At 30.1% G+C, this 15,320-nt stretch overlaps 1 long non-coding RNA gene and 1 pseudogene across 1 annotated transcript; both read right to left on the bottom strand.

Moving 5' to 3' along the window:
• Nucleotides 1–5,330, bottom strand: LOC114184527 (uncharacterized; annotated as a pseudogene).
• Nucleotides 5,331–8,308: 2,978 nt separating this feature from the next.
• On the bottom strand, nt 8,309–8,891 carry LOC146886282 (uncharacterized). The gene is made up of 3 exons (XR_014995022.1): nt 8,756–8,891; nt 8,554–8,677; nt 8,309–8,473 (listed from the first exon to the last, which is right to left on the bottom strand). It is a non-coding gene; the product is annotated as an uncharacterized LOC146886282 (long non-coding RNA).
• Between the last annotated feature and the right edge of the window lie 6,429 nt (nt 8,892–15,320).

Below are 15,320 nucleotides of genomic sequence, written 5' to 3'. Positions count from 1 at the left end.
CTATACATTTTGAAAGACTTCCTTAAATACAACATTTGTCGTTGAAGACAATGGTTTTTTGTCAGAATCATGGATTAAAAATTTTTAATCCCGATTTACTCTGAACCCTAGAAACTGCGACATATAATTGACCATGGCTAAATACTGGTTTTGGCAAATATAATCCAACCGAACACAAAGATTGTCCCTGTGATTTGTTAATTGTCATTGCATAAGATAACATTATTGGAAATTGCCTTCTGATTAGTTTAAATGGCCAAGGAGATTGAGATGGAGACATAGACATACGTGGAATGTAAACTTCGTTACCCTTTTTGTTTCCACTAAGAATCTTCGCTGCTATTACATGTTTTTGCAACCTTGTAATAATTAATCTGCTTCCATTGCACAACCCCTCTGATTGATCCAAGTTTCTTAGCAACATTATAGGAGCTCCGATTTTGAGGGTTATTTGATGACTTGGTAAACCTGATGTAGTTAATGAATTCAGGAATTTTGGAGTAAGAACATCATATTCATCGTTTATTGGATTATCTGTCTTATCAATTGTATCTGCACTTAGGTATTCTTGTTCTTGTCCTGCAAAATAGTCATAGTATTAGTTACTGCATATATAATTCATATTCAATATGTAACATATGTGACTAACAATATCCTAATAATTACCTGGAATTAAAGATAATATGTATTTGTTGATTTCTTCTACTGTTTCAATTCTACTGGCCAGTATAGCTCTGGTCTGCAGGAAATTCTCATTTCTATAATTCTCCAATAGATCAGGATATGTGCTTAACACAATAGCTTCAATTGGATCATTAAAATCAGAGATCAAAAATTCTGGAGGTATTTCGATATCCACAACACCATCATTGGGTTCGCACAACATACCATCACCTAGTTTTACAATCCAATCGGAGAATTGCTGAATTTCGCATGTTGAAGTGCTTGGTAAACCTGGTTGTAGAAGTCTCATGTTCTTTGTCAATGTCAAAACTTGACAATGCTGCCATAGGTAAGAAGCATTGATTGTTGCATGTACAATGTCTGATCTAGTTCCTCTAGGAATGACAGGTAATATCTGTCTGAAATCACCTCCAAAAACTACTACCTTTCCTCCAAATACTAAATTTGGTTTCATTTTGTATTTCATTATGTCATTTAAGGTCCTGTCTAGAGTTTCGAAACAAAATTTGTGTGCCATTGGTGCTTCATCCCAAATAATGAGATCAGTTAATTTTAGTAGCTCAGCAGCTTCAGAACCCTGCTCTATGTTACAAATTGAGTTTTCCATGGTTGGAATTGGAATTCTGAACTTTGAATGTGATGTCCTTCCTCCTGGCAACAATAAAGATGCTATACCACTTGATGCAACAGTTAATACAATTTTTCTCTTAGATCTCAATGCTGAAGAAATAGTTGTCCACATGAAAGTCTTTCCGGTACCCCCATAGCCATACAGAAAGAACATTCCTCTCACATCTTTAATAACAGCTTCAGTAACTTTTTGAAATATGTCTTTTTGTTCCCCTACAATTGTAATTCAGATATTAATTATTGAAAACAAAAAATGTACTCATGAATTTTAAGTTAGGTTATACCTGTCATCCGATCATAATTTTCCTGAAAAAGATTTGCTTGGGTGACAGGATTGTAGTCAAGTTCTGAGTACACCAATCTGTTCCCACATTGAGCTATAATAAAACCATCTGGATATGGCATTGTTGGGAATTGTTTTAGGCTTCTTCTATTACTTTGTAGTATCTCTTCAATATGGAATAACGTCAAGTTTCGCAATATATCAAGTGATAATTGCAGTTCTGCATTAAAATTCAGTTACTTAAGTATTCATTTCTGTTATTTCAGTAACTTATTTCTCTTATAAGTTTATAATTTTAAGACAGACATACCTGGATTGCCAGCTTTTATTCTTTCCCTATATAATATGTCATCAGATAGCCATTTCCAAGTTTTTTCCCATAGATCTAGTGGTTTGTTGACACTATTGGACAATAGCATTGTCACGAAAAGTTTCCTTAGATAATTTCCACTGCCCCAATCTTTGGCTTCTTTGATTGCTTCTACATATTCCTTATCATCTGCCAAAAATCCCAAGGTTTCACATGCTTCTCTAAAGGTTGAATATAATATATTATCCACCGTTCTGATATCTTCATAACATAAAGGACCTTTGACAACAGTGAGCATCCTCCTTAGATAGTATAATTCACCTGTTGATGGTGGAACCCAAATAAGTCTTCCAATTGTGTTTCCTATTTTCCTGGGTTTCCAACATCTGTCTTTCTTGACATAGACAAATTTTGACACAATCTCTGGGTATGTCAAAGTTCTTGCCAATTCATACTTTTTATTACATTCCATCCAACTTGTAAACATTGATTCTGCTACAGTTGCTTTTCCTATGACTTCATCAATAAAGTCGTCGTCTTTAAAGTACACTGATTGTTCTCCGGGAAGATGAAAAAATAAACGTTCAACAGCTGGATTCCTGCCATGAATAGGAAATGAAAATATTCTCCAACATGCCTCAGATGGTGATATGTATCTACAATCAAGATATTGTTTAATTTCATCTCCTGACTGGTCATGAAGATGAGTTGCATTGGTATTATTAACTATAGCCGCTGTAATTCTGTCATAACCCTTGTTGATGTATTTGAATAAGTACTTAATTGAAGTACTTTTGTTGCACCATTCAACATTGATGTGACCTTCATATTTAAGTAACAATTTAGGATTATATGGAACCACAGATCGATTGTCTAAAGAAACATGGTTCTTGACCACGCAGACTCCATTGTCTCTTCTTCGATACTGTGGAAATCCATCTTCTGAAATACTTGTACTACTCTGAAATTTTTTAGGATAAAAGCGTGAGCATTTACCATTCTTCATGCAAGGAAGGGATTTATTTACTACTCCACAGGGACCATGAATCATATGATCCTTCACACATTCATATAGTTTAGGATTTGCAATTGGGCACGGAATTTCAGCTGATATTACTTTATCAATATCATCAGCCCTTGGATATTTGTCACTTTGGTGCAAGAAGAGAAGCAGATGAGCATGAGGTAGACCACGCTTTTGGAATTCAATAGTATACATGTCTGCATTGTAAATTCATTCCATTAGTATATGAACGAACAAAAAAATATTTACGTTATCAAATAATAGGGAAACGGGAATATACATCCAATGACCCTGCCCAACAAATGATTTTTCGTAAGATCTGCTAGAAGATGATCAAATTTGATTCGGAAAACCCTTGCTACCAAGTCTGGTCTATCAGATGCAGATAAATTTTGATGTGATAAAATTCTGTGTATTTCAGGCCACTTCGGATTGCATGTAAAAGTAACAAACAAATCTGGAAAACCAACATGACTACAAATGGCCATCCCATCAAAATAAAGTTGTTCCATAAATCGCGTACCACCAACAAAAGTGGAAGGTAGTACAACTCTTTTGCCTTTTGTAGATCCTTCTTCTTGAGTACTTGATTTTGATTGGAAGAGGTTATCGTACTTGTCCACTCTAAGCTTGGACTGGTTATTTCTTATGAATGATAACCTTTCAGACTCTAGCATAGTGTATCCATCAACAACAAATTGTTGGAACAATCGCCTAGATCTTAGTAGTGTCTGTGCTTCTAATTCTCTACTCTGAATCCGGAAGCAGAACCATTCCCTTATTGTCAAGCGATTTCTCTTCATGTTTTTTGAAGTACTTGTTACTCGATGATTAACATCATGCCTATAACCATCTTCCCCATATGGAAATAGTAAAGGATATTGGAAGCCTAGGTAACTCGTGTGAAGTTCGTTAATTCTCTGCAGTTTTCCACTTCTATTTTCCATTATGATATCTCTTGGGGAAGCACTGTCAATGTCACCAACAATTAGTGCTGCTACTTCTGAAACGGTAGGAATATTATATAACCTTCCATCCTTATTCCTATCAGCAATTAGCCTTAATTTAAGATCATGGAAAGGTTGTTCTCTGTAACGGTCTCTAGCAACTCGGAATGATTTCGCATGAACATTGAATTCATCTAACATTTTTGTTAATTTGCCTACAATATCCACGTCAATTTTGTTGTCATTGCTGAAAATTAATAGAATCTTAATTAATACAGCATCCAAAATATCAAATTGCTGATTTAAACAAACTTTAGCTTCACGTACCTTAAGGATTGGATTCTGTTGTGTGTTTCATTTTCAGTATCATAAATATATAGTTGGGCAAACTTAGGAATTTGTCCTGCAGGCGGGAGCAAACTACCTATTCTATGGCAAGCTTGGCCTTGGATCCTCAGATTCGGTGGATCATGACCATTGTTATAGTTGTTATCAACTTTGGCACCTGGTGATGTAAAAGCAAACATCATATTATATGTACGAATATGTTGTTGGAAATTTTTTCCTTCTCTGCTATTGGAATCAAACAATAATTGCTTCAAAACAGTAGGAGCATCCTTCAATAGAGGTAACTGCACTTTTCCATTTCCACAGCACAAATTAAACTTTGGAATTGCAGAATGTTTATGCTTGTCTATCCTTTCTTCATACCACATGCATGCTTTGCAATGGGGGCACGTATAAATTGGGTCTCCTATATCTACATAGGAACTGAATGTGTATCTCGATTTTAGTAAACATTTTTAAAGAAACTAAATATAGTAAAGTAAAGATGTAATTAATAGTATCTTATCTTTCGTCAAATTGTATGGAATATTCAGAGTCTGAAGTTGTATATGTTTTTGGCTTTATATGTTGATTTTTTCGCATTTTAGCCATCTGTTGAACTGTGATCATTTGAAAGCAGTCAGAATTAAACAATATATCCATTTGGTAGTACATAAATTAATTAATACCTTGGCCATTGTCTGGATTGTCTGCATTAGTACATGGTTGACTTATTTCTTCACCCATATGAAAATGAGATGCAGTTAAGGAAGAATGTTGACTACTACTCTTATTGAATAAGCACTGATTATCTTTTTCCTTTTCTGAAAAAACAATCTCAAACCTAGGCAATAGGTTTTGTCGATGAGAAGCATTACTATCCGGAACTGCATCTCTATTTTGATGACATTGTACTCTTCCAGAAGTGTTAAGTCTTCCTCCAGACAAAAATTGAGTTGTAACATCAGACAGTGGAGTACACAATGTTCTTCCATGTTGGCTTTTAGAAGATATACCACACTCTTTAACACATTTCTTATTCATCATGTTTTCTTTCAAAATCATTTTTCGCTTCAATCTTGCTTGGGCACAAGCAATCTTGAATATTTTTTTATCAGCCTCCATTCCTGCGTTTTTAACATACAGCACAATCACTTGAGAATTTATTTCACACCATTGGATTCAAATCAAATAAATAATAAAAACATATTCTACCATGTATAACTATAGTTTTGAACAACAATAAACAAACCTCAACGCAGTGTAGTTAAACTTTTTTATTTTTGTAGGCATTGGAGTAGTTTCAATATTTTTGTTGCTACTGCAAATTATCATCCCTTCATTGCAGACCACATAACTTAGATGTTTATGCTGTAGTTATTGCAATTAGTCAATTAAAATGGCGCCAAATAAAAAAAAGATAGGATTTTTTTGCACATAAATCTATTTCATATATTGTCGTGTCACTTTAATGAAATTAGTATATGCAATGAGTGCTTTGTATTTTTTTCGTACTTAAAACTTAAACTAAAAAATTAAAAGGTCAGAGTATTAATTACACTGACATTTGATTACCAACCGTCATTTGAAACGGTAATTTTTTTTTAAAGTTTAATATTTATGTCATGTCCTTGGACTTCTTCACTTTCCATTGTCCAATCATTTTGCACTGCATTTCTCAAATCTATTCCAATGGCTTCATCTTCCCGGAATGCTATGATGTACTACCATCCATTTTGGGTTTGAATCTTTAATCCGACTAAGGTAAGTTTTTTAATTTTTTTGGTTTAAAGTTAGTACCATCTGTTTTCAACCATTGATATGAGAAAGCAAATGCAAAACTTCAGTATATGTTCGATTTATGCATAGGAGCAATTATAATATGCATTCTGTGGACATAATATTACAAACTGGAACCCATTCTTTAGACTGTTTTTTTCCTATTTTATCATCTGCACAAATAAAATCACAGAGCGTAGTACATCCATAATTTTTCATTCCTCTACTTCATACATATTGCAGGAATACATTCAATTTGACCCTGGTTTCGTTGTTTACTGGTCAAAGGAAGTTAGACACAATCTAAACTACTTAGTGGACCCAAGAGGAAATAAGATAGTTATCCGCATAGGTCAAACTTCAGTGCCTGAAAACTTCTTTTGTGGAGGTTATGAAATAGCAAGTTTTTACAAGTTGAAAGAAAACTATTTTGTTGCAATCAAATACTTAGGAAACAGAGTATTTGACTTAAGGATTTTTGATACTGACATGACTGAAATCCAATACCCTGCCCCAAAAAATCCGACAGATGTCCACCCAGAAATCCCATTACCCAGATTCTTCAACTGTTTCAATGTCAAATTATCCATACAACAGGTAACATTATCGATACATATAATTCATATGTAACTGGTTTATAATTATTTCAGTATAAACATAAAGATAATTTATTTATGGTACAGGAATCTATAACACTTGCTGATGCATTCTCACGGTTTTGGGATCCAACATTTGCGTCTGATAACTTTGAGATGATTGATCCAGTAGGAAACATCCACCAAATTATAATTTCAAGAGGATTCTTGCATATGCGTTTTATTACAAAGGGAATTCCACAGTTTATTAAATACTATGATCTAAAAAATGATCATGTACTGAGGCTAACTTACATGGGAGATAACAAATTCATAGTAAGGATATTTGATTTGGCTGGTGATGAAATCACTTACATCACCGAATCAACTGATGAATGCAGTACTACAATGGAAAGCAACGATGAAAATCCATTTTACTTTTCAACAGAATAAACATTGACTGAATACGATATCCGCTCATCATCACTGGTAAGTTTCATTCCTTCTAAAATGTATATGTTACGTGAATTTAGAGAATTACTTAACATATTGTGAATTTCTTTTGCAGTACTTGGATGCACAATTTGCTGATGTAGCCTTGGTAAAGAGTCAAACAAGCTATAACCTCAGCAATGAAAGTGGTGATTTATGGGAATGTAATATTAGATGGAGTAACAGATCGGGTATGGGATGCTACATCACTCAAGGATGGAACCAGTTCTGCATTGATAATGGACTTGAAGCTGGAAACAAAGTGATGTTTGGAGTTGACAAAAACCGTTCAAGGACAATTCATGTTTTAATCACTTAATGTAACTACAAATATTTATGACTTAAGTTTGATAATAGTTAACGGGCTTTTTTTTATTTGCTTTTTGCAAGACTATATGTTTCTGTATGTGAAGATCTACTTAATCTAATTTCCTTTATTATCAATCATGTATATCCTTTGTTTGAATATTGGCAGCTATAATTTTATCAGTCGCTCATTATATAATAATAAAACAGGGTTCATTCATATATTCGAGAATGAGTCTAACATCAACAAAACACACAAAATATGAAGGACAATGTAATTGAACCCAACTTACAGAATATATATGGCTATAAAAGTGCTTAACTATAACTGTTCCAAAGCACCCAAAATTATATACATCAAACATATACAAATCAGAACAACTTAATTTAAGTTTTCTCCTTCTTAATAATCTTCTTCATCTTAGTGCTGGATAGTTGAGCAGAATCGATGTCCTGAGAAGATTCATTCCAATTTTCATTACATGGCAATAACCTCTTTCCTGGAGTTCCAATTACAACATAATCCGAGTCATTATCACCAGTTGCACTCAAACTCATCTACAAAATTAAGAATAGGAAATTGATCATGTAAAAATACTCTATGGTTTTAATTATGATTAAAGATAATGGAATAAGAATATACTATATCAGTATCAGTGTCTGCAGCCAAATTACAAATAGATTTCCCACGTAATTCTGAAACCTACAAAACAAATAAAACCACATATCAATTTCTGTAATATATACTTAAAAATTGTGATTCAAAATAACAAAGAATCAAAACTGCAGCTTAATATACTTACCAGGAACTCTCAGAAACTAAATCCATACTGCATTTATCAGTACCATAACCAATCTACATATACAAATAAAATTAAATTATTTTACATTTATATGTATTTGATATGGAAAGAAATACATAAATCATTTCAAAATAATATTTACTTGAAGTGGAGGAATAAGACTTTTAACATGTGCCACTATTTCTGAAACATTTGAAACTTTAATGACAGATGCACACTTAGTTCTTGGTTGCGTTCGAACTTTAAAAGCAAAGGTACAGCCTAGCATTACATCCAATGCATCAGGAAAGCAAAGGGGATCATCTTCACCAGCCTATTATAATTAACAACAATGCAAATATAAACAACACTGAAAGCAGAAAATATAAACGATGAAAGTATAAAATTGTAGACCTCAATCATTTGTTTCTGCAAATCAGCAGCAGACAACCCAATAATGTTGCTACATTCTTGGTCCCATACAACAAAGTTAGCATAATTGTTTGAATCATCACAGACCTGGACCTGGAGCCTATACCTGCAAAGTACAGAAAAATTGCAATTAACAACTAACATAGATCACAAAATGAAAAATACAATAAAACAATATACTAACTTGAAAACAGGTAATGCATTATCTCTATCACAATAAGTGCACTTGAAAGAAACTGCTTCATAAGTCCTTTTGTTGCAATTGTTGCAAACCAAATAATATCACCCTTCATTATCTAAGTTAAACTTAACAGTTGTTGCAACAGTAACACATACAACTTCCTATATCAAAAGAAAAAATTTAAGTTAAAATACAATAAAAAAAACAAATGAAATAAAGTATTTCACAACACTTGATTTCATACCTTCTTCATTAATGGAATTTCAGACAAACTTTTTACTAAACATTTATATACAAAATGTTCAGCATCAGTATATTGGGAAGACTGAGTCAATTGACTTGCACACTGACTCAATATTAATTCATCTGGATCAATTCTGCAAGTCAAATAAAACATACAAAATCAACTATAGTTTTTTGATAGTATGTAAAATAACTCCACTACCAGACAAATAATTAAGATGGCTTAATATTCGGATAACTTACTCCTTCATTCGTTTCTTAAAATCAACTATTTGAGGAAAATCACTTTCCATTATCAACTTTGTACCATTCCACGTATTAGAAACAGAAACTGGCCATTCACCTACATATGAAAACCAATGTTAGAAAAAATCAAAATCACAATCAACGAAGAAGAGATTTCATAAAGATTTATACCTGCAGCTGGTTTGATTTTTGCTTGAGTAATGACAACCACAAGCTTTTCCCAATTAGCTACGTCATTGTACCTCTGTATAAATTTCTTGCAATATTCATCCCACAATGTACAACAAATAGCAGCACCACTGCAAAAATACAAATTTTTCAGTTCAAATAAATCAAAATATTAACATAAGAATACAGTACCATTATATTAATTTACCTGAGATCCACCAAAGTAAACACCACGTTTTTCGACTCTACACTTTTAAACTGAGGCTTAATTCTCACATTCTCAACGACACCAATCAAGTCTCAATGACATAATACATAAAATACGGTTAGTATGAAAATCATACGAAATTTTTCTAAATAAAAATAAAACAGTTATTATATTTGTCATACCTATAAGCAAGTCAGGAATAAAATTGCCACTAACAATATCTTTTATACTTTTAAAGTTGTAAGCTTTCATTGGAAGTTTAGCAATAGCTTGCAACTTGACGGATGTAGCACCAATAAACAGTAACTTGTAAGGATGCTCACATACCCTATACTGCCCTTCATTTTTCAATATCTTGAAATTGTGCATTATATATGTTTCTCCCTCAATCAACTTGCTATCCCATAAATCAAACTCTTCCCTGCGAACAATGCAATGTATTTTGTCCGCCTACAATACAAAATCAACAGAACAAATTAAAATACATAAGACATCCAAAAACTAACTCAAATGTTTAATGAACAAATACTTACATTTTCATCCATCAGAATCATCTCCAATTGAAGAGTAGAATCACGGGACTGAACATACCAATGATCAACAACTCTAACTCCCAACTTCAGAGTTTCCCTCTTACCATCAATATCTTTAATCATATCCAACTTCTTCGCCATTGCACTTTCTAAAACACCATAAAATCAGTCAAACTAATTAAAACCAAAACGAAAACAATGATCGGAAAAAAAACAATCTTAACACAGAGCACAGAAAAATAACAATCCAAAGCATCTTCATAGAAACCAAAATAAACATTAAACAAACCAAAATAAACAGAAATACAGAGAAAAAACAAAGCATCTTCATATTTTTCACGTAAACTTCTGTCAAAGCAACATCCCATGATGAACAAAAACACTGCAACACAGAAAAAATTAAGAAATACCTGGAGTAGTGCAAAGACAGTAAACGAAGAAAGAAATGGTAAACAACAATCTTAACACAGAACACAGAAAATATAAACTTCTTTCCAAATATCATTCCATGATGAACATAAACACAGAAAAACAACAATCCAAACACAAAAAAATTAACTGGAAAAAAAGTTAAACAAAAAAACACAATTTGAACAGAACACATAAAACTTCTTCGATATTTATCACGTAAAGTTGAACAGAACACATTCTATCATTACCCATAAACACTAAACAAACCAAAATAAACAGAAATTCAGAGAAAAAACGAAGCATCTTCATATTTTTCACGTAAACTTCTGTCAAAGCAACATCCCATGATGAACAAAAACACTGCAACACAGAAAAAATTAAGAAATACCTGGAGTAGGGCAAAGACAGTAAACGAAGAAAGAAATGGTAAACAACAAACACAATATAAATACACAACTTCTGGGACATTTATCTGTGAAACTTCCTTCCACAGCAAGCTTCAGCATTCAAACCAAGTAGAAGGCCTGCACTGGAAATGAAAGCTCGTCAAATCAGTCTCAGATGCATTTAAAACTATCCAAAATTACGAAATAACCTAAGCCAATTAAACTACGGACCAGAAAACAGGGACAAATTTGGAATTCCGTCTTCAGCAGCTGAAACCATTCACAAAGGGCACCAAAATGACGAAAAAGCCATTTAATTGGACACGTGTCAGCGCATCAGATAGGGGTATTAAGGTAACATCCCTAGTAGTTTGTTTTCTTAGTTTTTAAGTAGATTTTATATGAAATGAGTTAATATTTGTTAGATTTATGTTAAGGTGATCGAGAGAATGCGATGTAGTATAAAATTGGAAAATAAAAATCACTTTTGAATGTTTACAATGTCATTTATGGTATTATATAAAAGATTTACTCTTAATAAGTATTTTTTAAATTAAAATAATTAATTTTTCAATTTTATATTTTTAGTGATTATTTTTTAAAATTTAACCATTTTTTATATGAAAGATAACTGGAATTGTTTGAGCGAAACAAATTATTCAAATAAAATAAAATTTAATAATAAATAAACAAAGAAGATAAAGTTTTTATATTATTTAGTATGAAAAGAAGATATACAATAAATAAAAATATTAAACAATAGTAAAATTATTCAAATTGAGACAAAGAATTATTTAATTGACATATATCATTTGAATATAATTGCATAAATATTATGATATAAATATTATGATATAAGACGAAAAATATCTCAAATTGAAGATGATAATGAATTTCATAATAAGTCAAATCATTAAAAGAAATAAATAAATAATATATATATATATATATATATATATATATATATATAATAGATTATGAGTATTTAATAATTTAAATGAAAAAAAAATTATAATGAAAGTTAATATTTGGGATGAATATATACATTTTTATCTCCAATTGAAAAAGTAAGATATTTTCTATATCGATATTCAATCGGAGATTCTCCCTTAAAATATAAACAAGATCAGACAATACCTAAACAAACGAAATTAGTTGTGATCCCTAATACATGTATCAATTGAATACAATGTATAGGAAAATTATCTATCAAAACAAAGACAGAAAAATCGAATCTAGTTGTCGTACCTACTACGTCACTATGAAAAAAATTGAGATAGATGAAAGTTTTTTCTTTCTTTTGCAAAATAATAAGAAGTACCAATCAATTTAATTTTTCTCTAGATTCCTCCTTAAACAGAATTAATGATGTTTAGATAGACAATTTTAGAAGATTAATTTATTTTTGCAAATTATTTAAAACAATTTGGAACAAAACATGTCAGTAGAATAGAGAATTTAAAATTTTATTAAAATAATTAAATTATTTAAAATTATATAGTTTCAAAATTTATCTAAGATATAAGAATTTAAAACTTTTATATTGTTACATTAATGTATCTTCTCTTTTATATTTTTTTTAAAGTTTAATTTTGCTTAGAATATCGTTGACTTTAATAAAATTGAGACATTATTAACTTGATCCATGTTTTGATGTTGTAATTTTAATATATTTTTATCAATCATGAAAACTTATTAATTCAAATTAAAGTAGATATTATTTATTTTTTGGACAACATTATAAAAGTTATTTTTTATTGTTAATATTAATTAGGTCAGCATTATTTATCAACTAACTCTAGTTCAAATTTTCTTGATAACATTATAATAATATATTTTTTTATATCATTCACATTATTTTTGAATTTGTGTAAATTAAGGTTATTTTAATTTGTTGTCATTTGAGATGGTTTTCAACCAATATCAATTGAAATTAGGTTTTAAACATTGTAGGTTAAAATTATTTTTCTATAATGTTAATTGGAATTTTCCTGATCAACACAAAAATATTTTTTTAGGTTGATTTGGCTATGATTTTTTTTTTGTCGATACTAATAAGAATTATTTTTTATTCACGTTGTAAAATATTTTCTTTTTAAATTATGTTATTTCTTATTTGATATTAGTCAGGATTTTCTCGATAAATAATACCAGGCTATTTTTTGACACATGCGAATTAGATTTTTTTTAAATGGACATTTATGTAGTAATTTTTTTAATGTTTCCCTTGATTTTTCTTTATCGATGACACCAAGTTTGTTAAGATTTTTTTTTTAATGTTAACGATAGAAAAACTACTTAGCAACATAAACTAGAATTTTCTTTTTGTAAGTAGTTTCTCAATAAATAAAACTTGAAATTTTGCAGAGTGAAAGATGAAAGACGCTGAGAATTAATCTCTAAGAGTTGGGGAATTTTGTGTTATTATGTTCTATATGGAACTTTCTGTCATAATGTTTGGGTATCCTAAATCTGAAATCTTGAGTAGGCTAATTTCTGAACAAATTGTATAAATGCAAATTATTATTTTTGAAATTGGCTAGTGATTTAGTTTTCTCATTTTATTATATTTAATATTTTAGTTTATTTTAATCCTTTAATTATTATTATTTTTATTTAATTTAGTTCTCTTATATTTTTAAAATATTCAATTTGATCTCTTTATTATTTTTTATTCAATTTAGTCCTCTTATTTTAAATAATCTAATTTTTTCTTTTCGATTTGAAATCAAATTAATAATTAAGCTTAATTGCAATTTATATATACATATTAAAATAATTTTTTATAACTTATACAGCAAGTCACTCCACCTAAATATTGAAATTATTTAATATTTTACACCCACCTAAATATTTAACTTTATTACATTTAGGTGGGATGATTTAGTATATAAAATCTAAAAAATTATTTTAACATGTACATATAATTTGTAATTAAGCTTATTTATTTATTAGGTCTCAAATTGAAAAAGACAAAATTTATTTCTTTTAGAAAAAGATGATTAAATTGAATTAAAAATAATAAGAAGATTAAATTGAATTTTTTTTAAAAAATTAAATTAAAAAAAATAATAAGGAGATCAAAATGAATCAAAGCAATAAATCAAAAAAATAAATCAATAATTAAGCCTTTTAAATTTGTTGATAAAAGAAATGACACAAGCAATAGTTTGACCCAATTATAGGCTAACAAGTTAATATGTAATATAACCCTACATGAATATTTTGTGGTGAGTGTTCTCCGAATATAAACAGAAAAAATATAACAAAGAAATAAAAGCATATCTTTACAATGCGTGAGGGAATGTACGACTTGTACATCAAATTCAAACATCCCACTTGTCTTGTTCTTTAAAGAAACAAAATGTCGGACTCAATTGTCATGTGCAATATACTCTTTTTAAATATCATACGTTTTCTAAATTGCCATGTGCAATATTTTTCAAATATTTGGCAGTTAGGAAACTATATGCACACTCTCGTTCTTTTCCTCTATAAATACCGCATCATCCATGCCATATATTTCTCACACCATAATTAACTATTAGCAACACTGATAACGCTGTCGTTGACGCGATCAAATTAATACTACTTATATATAACAACTTCAGTATTGTTAAGAAAGTAGTCAACAAAATAGTAAGGGTAAAGTAACCCAAAGTCGTCTCCCAACGAACACGGAATTAATTTTTAACAAATTAGTTCTTATAAAACTATACAAGTGTTAGTCAAATAAAATTATAAAAATAGGAGGGATAAAGATAAAAAGATAAAATAAGATATAAACAATAGTAAAGAAAATAGATTGATTCCATTACTTTTTCAAAATAGATTCATCATCGGTTATCTAAAGATTATTGCTCGATTAATTATTATTATAGATTTACAAATTAATCAATGTAAAGTCTCAATTAATTTGTTGGCGTTCTCACTTTTAACCAAAGTATAGTCTCAATTAAAAGTGAGAACTTTTAGATTATCCACAGTAAATTCAACCAAAGTACAGTCTCAATCAAATTTACTATGCCTAATCATGTCTAGTCTTTTATCTCCTCATCAAATAAAAAGCTTAATTAATCAAAGTAAAGTCTCAATTAATTTTAGTTAGAGTAAATACCTTTAATCAAAGTAAAGTCTCAATTATTGGTAAAAACTCATTCAATCACATGAAAGTTTTTAAATAAAATCAAAGTAAAGTTTCAATTAAATTTAAAAACCCTTGAACTCATATGATCAACATGCATATAGATTTAAAATCATTACTTTTTACGTGATTCAAAGATAAAAGACATAGATGAATTAAAACCTCAACAATAATAAAAAAGAACAAAGAAATTATTTCATTCTAACCTCAAAATCCATAATGAAATTAC

This window comes from Vigna unguiculata, chromosome 5, assembly GCF_037176805.1.
Source record: "Vigna unguiculata cultivar grain cowpea cultivar isolate G323 ecotype 2 chromosome 5, ASM3717680v1, whole genome shotgun sequence".
In the NCBI taxonomy this organism is placed as follows: domain Eukaryota; kingdom Viridiplantae; phylum Streptophyta; class Magnoliopsida; order Fabales; family Fabaceae; genus Vigna; species Vigna unguiculata.
Note: the sequence above shows the minus strand (reverse complement) of the source record. Positions and strands in the feature narration are given on the sequence as shown.